Source organism: Moschus berezovskii, chromosome 14, assembly GCF_049115385.1.
Source record: "Moschus berezovskii isolate FMDL1 chromosome 14, NW_MosBer_1.0, whole genome shotgun sequence".
Lineage (NCBI taxonomy): Eukaryota > Metazoa > Chordata > Mammalia > Artiodactyla > Moschidae > Moschus > Moschus berezovskii.
The window spans coordinates 46,280,969-46,289,727 of record NC_142473.1 but is presented as its reverse complement, the minus strand read 5'-3'; positions in this window follow the sequence as shown (position 1 = coordinate 46,289,727).

Below are 8,759 nucleotides of genomic sequence, written 5' to 3'. Positions count from 1 at the left end.
TGAGTGCAGCACTTTCACAGCATCATCTTTCAGGATTTGAAATAGTTCAACTGGAATTCCATCACCTCCACTAGCTCTGTTCCTAGTGATGCTTTCTAAGGCCCACTTGACTTCACATTCCAAGATGTCTGGCTCTAGGTCAGTGATCACATCATCGTGATTATCTTGGTCGTGAAGATCTTTTTTGTACAGTTCTTCTGTGTATTCTTGCCACCTCTTCTTAATATCTTCTGCTTCTGTTAGGTCCATACCATTCTGTCCTTTATCGAGCCCATCTTTGCATGAAATGTTCCCTTGGTATCTCTAATTTTCTTGAAGAGATCTCTTGTTTTTCCTATTCTGTTGTTTTCCTCTATTTCTTTGCATTGATCGCTGAAGAAGGCTTTCTTATCTCTCCTTGCTATTCTTTGGAACTCTGCATTCAGATGCTTATATCTTTCCTTTTCTCCTTTGCTTTTCGCAGCTATTTGTAAGGCCTCCTCAGACAGCAATTTTGCTTTTTCGCATTTCTTTTCCATGGGGATGGTCTTGGTCCCTGTCTCCTGTACAATGTCATGAACCTCCGTCCATAGTTCATCAGGCACTCTATCTATCAGATCTAGTCCCTTAAATCTATTTCTCACTTTCACTGTATAATCATAAGGGATTTGATTTAGGTTATATCAGAATGGTCTAGTGGTTTTCCCCACAGGTCAAGGCTATGGTCTTTCCATCCATCCACATGTATGGATGTGAGAGTTGGACTGTGAAGAAAGCTGATTGCCGAAGAATTGATGCTTTTGAACTGTGGTGCTGGAGAAGACTCTTCAGAGTCCCTTATACTGCAAGGAGATCCAACCAGTCCATTCTAAAGGAGATCAATCCTGGGTGTTCATTGGAAGGACTGATGCTAAAGCTGAAACTGCAATACTTTGGCCACCTCATGCGAAGAGTTGACTCACTGGAAAAGACTCTGATGCTGGGAGGGATTGGGGGTGGGAGGAGAACAGGACAACAGAGAATGAGATGGCTGGATGACATCACTGACTCGATGGACATGAGTCTGAGTGAACTCCGGGAGTTGGTGATGGACAGGGAGGCCTGGCGTGCTGTGATTCATGGGGTCGCAAAGAGCCGGACACGACTGAGCGACTGAACTGAACTGAAGCCTTAGGAATGAGGAAGGGCCTCTGCAAGCTTAGAATGGGACAAACACAGTCACTCATACCAACAGCTAGGTTAGTGCATAGTGGAGCAGTGGATTTCAAAAGACCTTGACCCCTTGTCTGAGCACCTTTATATTGTGCAGAAACTGCAAAAAGCGAGAGAGAGATCAAAAGTCAAGGACAAAAACTGGCATGGGGAGGGGCAGATGGATCCAGGAAGCCAAGACTCAGAAGTTGATGAGTCCAGTGTAGTGGCAGCATGTGGAATTCAGGGATTTTTAAAGCTTCCCCTTAACTCCACCCATCAAATTCTGCTCCCCAAAAGTCTTGTTCCTTCCGATCAGAGGAACAACATAAATACTAATAAGTAATAATGAACATGTTAAAAAAAATCTCTCTCAAACCAATCTTTTATGATAGGAGAAACTAGAAGGTGAGGTGATATATGAAATTTAGCTTGACTTGGAGTTTTTAATTTTATGCAGCATAACAAAATTCCCAAGGGAGACAATTAGGAAGAAGTGACCCTAGGAAAACAAGCATAATACATGATTTTTGTTCCTCATTGACTGAAGAGGACTGCTACCACCCTTGGTCCAATTGCTACATGCAGATGAACAGATAATCAACTGCTGATAGGCACCAGGTGAAAAGGGCAGTACTTCATCCAAAAAATAAAAAAGCCTGTTATCCCATTCATGTGCAATATTCCCCTTGGCTTACATGTCTGAGACCTCAAGGAAGAAAGAATACAAAAGAAGTGCATGGTACCTAGGAGTCACTCTAGGTGAGTGGCACTTTCAGACAGGCTGTGGTACAAATCTCATGAGCCTGGGCATCAATCAGTCTGTGTTAGAACAGAAGACTATACTTTCTAAATTTGAATTTTTCTTTTCGTAGTTCCTTTGTTGAACTTCCTTTTGGAATCCAATGTGTTTTATTTTTAATCAAACTCACCTTGAAAACAAAATTCTCATATGCACTAACAAGGGAAATTATCTACTATGTGTCAGACATTGTGCTAAGGTGCTAGGATTTAGTAATGAAGAAGGCAGAAACTGTCTCTGTCTTCAAGTATTTGGGAAGAAAGACACTAAAAATTCAAATGTGATATGTTATAAAAGAGGAAATACAAATTGCTATGGGTATTAATGAAAGGAGCACGGTAGAGTTAAGTCTAAGTGGAGTTATTAAGTGAACAAACCAAAATTCAAACCCAAATTTGTCTGACCTCCGACACCTTGACCTTTCTAATTACTATGCTGTTCCAAGCTGTGATAAGACAGGAAATGATGGAAGGTGAAATTTCAGTTTCAGTAGGGGTCAGGGTGGAGGAGGGGTCTTCCCAGGTGGCACTGTGGTAAACAACCCACCTTCCAATTCAGGAGATGCAAAAGATGCAGGTTTGATCCCTGGGTCAGAAGGAAAGCTATGAAAAACCCAGACAGCCCATTAAAAAGCAGAGATGTCACTTTGCCAACAAAAGTCTGTCTAGTCAAAGCCATAGCTTTTCCAGTAGTCTTGTATCAATGTGAGAGGTGGACCATAAGAAAGGCTGAGCACCGAAGAATTGATGCTTTTGAATTGTGGTGCTGGAGAAGACTCTTGAGAGTCCTTTGGACAGCAAGGAGATCAAGCCAGTCAATCCTAAAGGAAATCAACCATGAATATTCATTGGAAGGATTGATGCTGAAGATCTAATACTTTGGTCACCTGTTGTGAAGAGATGACTGGTGCTGGGAAAGATTGAGGGCAAGAAGCGGGTGACAGGGGATGAGATGAGTTGGATGGCATCACTGACTCAACAGACATGAATTTGAGCAAACTCTGGAAAATAGTGAAGGACAGGGAAGCCTGGTGTGCTGCAGTCCATTGGGTCACAGAGTCGAACAAGACTAATCGACCTAAGGACAACAACGGTGAAGGAAATAAGTAGACTCTGCCTGAAAAAGGGGTTGTGTAGGGCAACCAGTCCATTCTAAAGGGGTCAGTCCTGGGTGTTCATTGGAAGGACTGATGCTAAAGCTGAAACTGCAATACTTTGGCCACCTCATGCGAAGAGTTGACTCACTGGAAAAGACTCTGATGCTGGGAGGGATTGGGGGCAGGAGGAGAAGGGGACGACAAAGAATGAGATGGCTGGATGGCATCACCGACTCGATGGACGTGAGTCTGAGTGAACTCCGGGAGTTGGTGATAGACAGGGAGGCCTCACGTGTTGTGATTCATGGGGTCGCAAAGAGTCGGACACGACTGAGCAGCTGAACTGAACTGAACTGAACTGAGGGCAAGCCTTTACTTGGACATACAGAGGTTCTTAGCAAATATTTCAAAAAAATCCTGCAAGATAGTAGTGTATTTAACTGTGAGATTATATTTAAGAGAGACAAAGATTAATGCTGGGTACCTAAATATGAATAAAATTTAATGTCTATTCTTAAAGACTCTCAATCAAATATAGCAGACATAACAAACAATTCTACAGATTAATACTATTTGATGTACACAAAATCCTATGGAAGCTGTAGTTTGATGCTCCTAATCTGAAAAATTAAATTCTAATAACTTCCCAAAAATCACTTCCTAATCTGAAAAAGCTCATAGCTGATAAAGGACATTTCCTAGAGTCTTTCAGTTAAGATTCCTGATATGCTTGTTTGATGTTATCATGTGAGAAATGAATTCAGAATTGAACCATGTGAGGACACAGGAAAGATACATGGGATCTAGTTTGCTTGTGCAGATCTGACAGAGGTGGTATGTGTGATTCTGCGGCTAGCAATTTCCTAAGAGCAGCAGCAGCAGCATTGGCAGCAGCAGAGGCAGTGCAGTTCTGTGTTGAGCATTGGTGGCAATGGTTTCCCACAGCAATGTTAGCGGGAACATTTCTCATCATGGTAGAAATAAAGTGGTTGTGAGAGCTGGAGGTTGTTCCAAGGAGTTGGCTCTAAAGCTTGCCCCTCCAGTCCTTTCAGCAATTTTGTAAGTACTTGATTTCTTGTTTAAATCTCATTTTGCCTATACTAGGCTGGATTCTATATTATGCAACTGAACACCATTTGATGAGCACTAAGAAAAGTTGTAAACAACTGAATTTCCAGGAAATGGGAATGTGAGAATTATTATCTGACCTGGATGTATCTGAAGGCAGTGAGGATCTGGTTACTATTAGTGGACATTGTTAATCCATTACATTTAATGGAGAAATAGTTATTTAAATCATGATCTATGGGGACTTCCCTGGAGGTCCAGTGGTTAAAACTTCATGCTTCCACTGAAGAGGGCATGGATTCAATCTCTGGTCAAGGAATTAAGATCCCACATGCCGCACGGAGTGGTCACAATAAAAAATTATCATCTATGGATTGCTAAGTTACTAAAATGTCAAGTCAGAGATCATTTCTGCCATAGCATGGAGAGTTTCTTGGGGAATAAAGACAACAGAGAAAGGTGGAGCCAGGAGACGGCAAGGGATGGAGTCTCATTGACAAGACTTGAGTACCTGGATTCAGGTCTATCCAAAGACTTATCAGTTACGTGAGAAAACATATTACATTTTTGCTTTAAGAAAGGTACCATCTTGGGTCATCTGGAATGAAGTACCGATTAAAGGCAAGTCTTTGGTGGACCAGCTGGCTGTTGTACTAGACCATTATGGAAGGTTCAAGGAATACAAGGGCAGGAATAGTGTCAGCTGCTCCTATCTGTGCTAGAAAAGTTAAAGAAAATTATAGGCTCTAGATTTCAATTTTTAGCTCAAGATACGTTTCAAAAACCAGGGTTTTCTATGACTGTCCTAAAAACATTCCTTATCTCCTATAGCCACAGGTCTAACACACCAAATATTACAAGCAGAATCTTTTTCAGTAAAATGCTGAATTACAACAGAGGTAGAATTAACAGCTTCTTTTGATCTCTGTTACGGTACTGACAGAGTCAGGGAACTGACTAGAAAAGTGTAGTATTCCAAAAATGGTACCATATGCTGCTAAACTCTGGAGTGTTTCCCTGCCTGCAGAGGCAGCTCCCTTCTTGCCCTGATGAGGCTGGTCTTACCTTTCTTGAAAACACTACAGAGACCTTATGGTAACCAGTCTCCTACAATAAATAGGATATTGTAGAATTGATGGTGTGTGACTTCTGAGGCTAGGTCATAAGAGATTTTACATTTTCCACTTTGTTGCCTCTTAGATCTGAGGAAACCTAGATGCTATGCTGTGAGGACGCTCAAGCAGAATTACAGAGAAGTCCACATGGTGACGGAGAAGGCAATGGCAAGCCACTCCGGTACTCTTGCCTGGAAAATCCCATGTACGGAGGAGCCTGGTAGGCTGCAGTCCATGGGGTCGCTACGAGTCAGACATGACTGAGCGACTTCACTTTCACTTTTCACTTTCACACATTGGAGAAGGAAATGGCAACCCACTCCAGTGTTCTTGCCTGGAGAATCCCAGGGACAGGGGAGCCTGGTGGGCTGCCGTCTATGGGGTCACACAGAGTCGGACACGACTGAAGTGACTTAGCAGCAGTAGCAGCAGCCACATGGTGAGGAACTGAGTTCTCCTGCCAACAACCAGCATTAACTTGCCAGGTAGGCAAGTAAGTTATTTTGGAAGCAGATCTTTCAGAATACTCGAGCCTCATCTGACATCTTGACACTAACCTCATGAGACAACTTGAGATAGAACCTCCCAGCTATGGCATTTCCAGATTCCTGACCTATAGAAGCTGTGTGAAATGCTTATAATTTTTAGTTGCAAAATTTTAGGAAATTTGTTATACAGTAATAGATAATGTAGACCTCATCTTGCACAGTGATGTCAATTCTCAATTCCCCTCTTTTCTACTCTGTAAACTCTCACTAACTCCAAACTTATAAACAGAGTCAGACCCTAGTGTGCTCTAGGGGATCAATTACAAAGTAAATCTAGGAAGAGAAGGATTACATGCAAGAAGAATGGCAAGATTTTGCTAAACAGCATTAGCAAAAAGGTGGGAAGTATGTGTAGGAACAGATTATGAAGATTCAAGACCAAGGAAAGAATTTATTGATCTGAGAACAGTTACCAGAGATTTTGGAGTCAAAGTACTAGTTTGGGTATCTAGGAGTGGTTCTGGTTATGCTCAGTTGGTTAATTAAAAACTAGACTGGTGACTGAAACTAAATAAAGTTGGGTTGCCATAAATTTCTTGATTCAATGTTGAAGACAAACTTCAAAGTTTTGTGAAGAAAGCAATATTGAAGATAGCTGTTATTTGTATTAAATCAAAAGAGCTTAGAGCACACACTCTCTTCACCCAAGAATGAAGAAATACTTTGGTGACAACAGCACGTGGCTGTCCTCTGGGAAGACGGGCTGTATGTGCTGTCATTGAAATGCCATTGAATTGGGTTTTATAATTTCAATGAAGGTGAGAGATCCTGAGGTGGCAGAGGTCAGAGAGCAAAACATAACCACCATAAACACAGCAGTCACACTTACCAATACAAAGTATTAACAGAGGGATAACTGAAAGCATTGGTCTACAGAAATCTTTAGTGGTGCTTAACTTATCATAGAATTTCCAGTACCAAAATAGATGAGTAGATCCCTAAAGACTTAAATGTTTATGCAATCAAAGAATCCTAGGCTGGGAAGACAGAGGCCTGACTAAAGATACCATAAGAGTAATAGCCCTTACCCATTTCCTAGTCCTGGGAAATTCACAGACCTGGAGGCTTTGAATACACAATGTGATAGGCACCTCTGAGAAAGGACCTTGTTATCAGTATAACATCAAAAGTATGATGTATAAATCTCTCAGTCTTTCCCCCAAAGGGGTATACAGCTATTTGCTAGCATGAAACTGCACAAGGGTTGAGGGGAGGAGAGAACCACCTTGACCTTTAAGGGATTATTGAACAATGGTGTTAATCTGTTAATGATGACCCAGAATACTATGCACACAGGACTCACTGATTTTACTGTATATCCCCATCATCCAGAAACAGCAGGCCTTTAGAACTCTTCAAAGGTCTTTGGAAGATTCAGTTCTAGCACCAGCAGGGAGAGGGATACTTTGCAAAATTAGGTTGTTGTCCTATAGCTGCTGCTGCTGCTAAGTCGCTTCAGTCGTGTCCGACTGTGCGACCCCATAAATGGCAGCCCACCAGGCTCCGCCGATTAGCAAATTATATTAACAGTTTAAGGGTCAAACCTGACCCACATCCTATTTTTGTACAGCCTTTAAGAATGCCTTTTTTTTTTTTTTAAACTTTTTAAGGGTTGTAAGCAAAACCAAAGAATATGACAGATCCCATACGTGGCTAAAGCCTAGATTATTTACTATCTGGCCTTTTACAGGAAAAAATTTGCCAACACTTGTCCCACAGTATTATGTGTTGTGAACTAGCAACCAAAACACAGTGTAATTTCTCCTTTGTCAATGATTTGCAAGCTGGGCAGTGAGACAGACAACTCTATTAGTACTTACGGATCCACTCACAAAATGTCTTGTGAATTTCTAGTCCTGTGACTTTGAGCTCTGCCTATTTAAAGGTTCAAGGAAAGAATATTCTCCCCTAAAAATCCAATAATGGTTCCAATTAATTGAAAGTTTATATGCATAGTTAATTATTTTGGACTCTTCTTGACATTGGAATAAAAGGAGGGGGGAAAGTTTACAGCTTTGGTTGGGACGATTAATCCTTTTTATCAAGGGGATATCTGATTGCTACAACATAACGGAAGCAAGGATAAGGTCTCAAAGCCAAGTCACTTCCTAGTACTGGCATGTTGTTGGTCACTAAGTCGTGTCTGACTCTTTGCAACCCCCATGGACTGTACCCTGCTAGGCTTCTCTGTCCATAGGATTTCCCAGGCAAGAACACAGGAGTGAGTTGCCATTTCCTTCTTCAGGGGATCTTCCCGACCCAGGGACTGAAACTGTGTCTCCTGCATTTGAAGTATATTCTTTACTGCTGAGCCACTGGGGAAGCCCATATATAGTGGTAAAAGTCAATAGGAGACTACAGCAATACAATTCAAATATTAATAGAACCACCAAGGATTCATTCCTCAGGGATGAAGATCACCACATCATAAGAAAATTTCAACCATCTATGTGTGTGTATGTGCCCAGTCACTCAGTTATGTCCAAATCTTTGCGACCCCATGGGCTGTAGCCTGCCAGGCTCTTATGTCCATGGGATTTTCCAGGCAAGAATACTGGAGTGGGTTGCCATTTTCTTCTCCAGGGGATCTTTCCAATCAAAGGATTGAAGCCTTGTCTCTTGCATCACCTGCACTGGCGGGCAGATACTTCACCACTAGCACCACCTGGTCAACCAGCTATGGATGCTGACAAAATGAGTATGGAATAGATGATAATGGAAGAATACTGTAAACAGAACCTGGAGATGTTATAGAAATGAGACTATAGTAGCAACTTTTTCTTTGTTCAGTTCAGTTCAGTTCAGTCGCTCAGTCGTGTCTGACTCTCCGCGACCCCATGAATCACAGCACGCCAGGCCTCCCTGTCCATCACCAATTCCCAGAGTTCACTCAAACTCATGTCCACAGAGTCGGTGATGCCATCCAGCCATCTCATTATCCGTCGTCCCCTTCTCCTCCC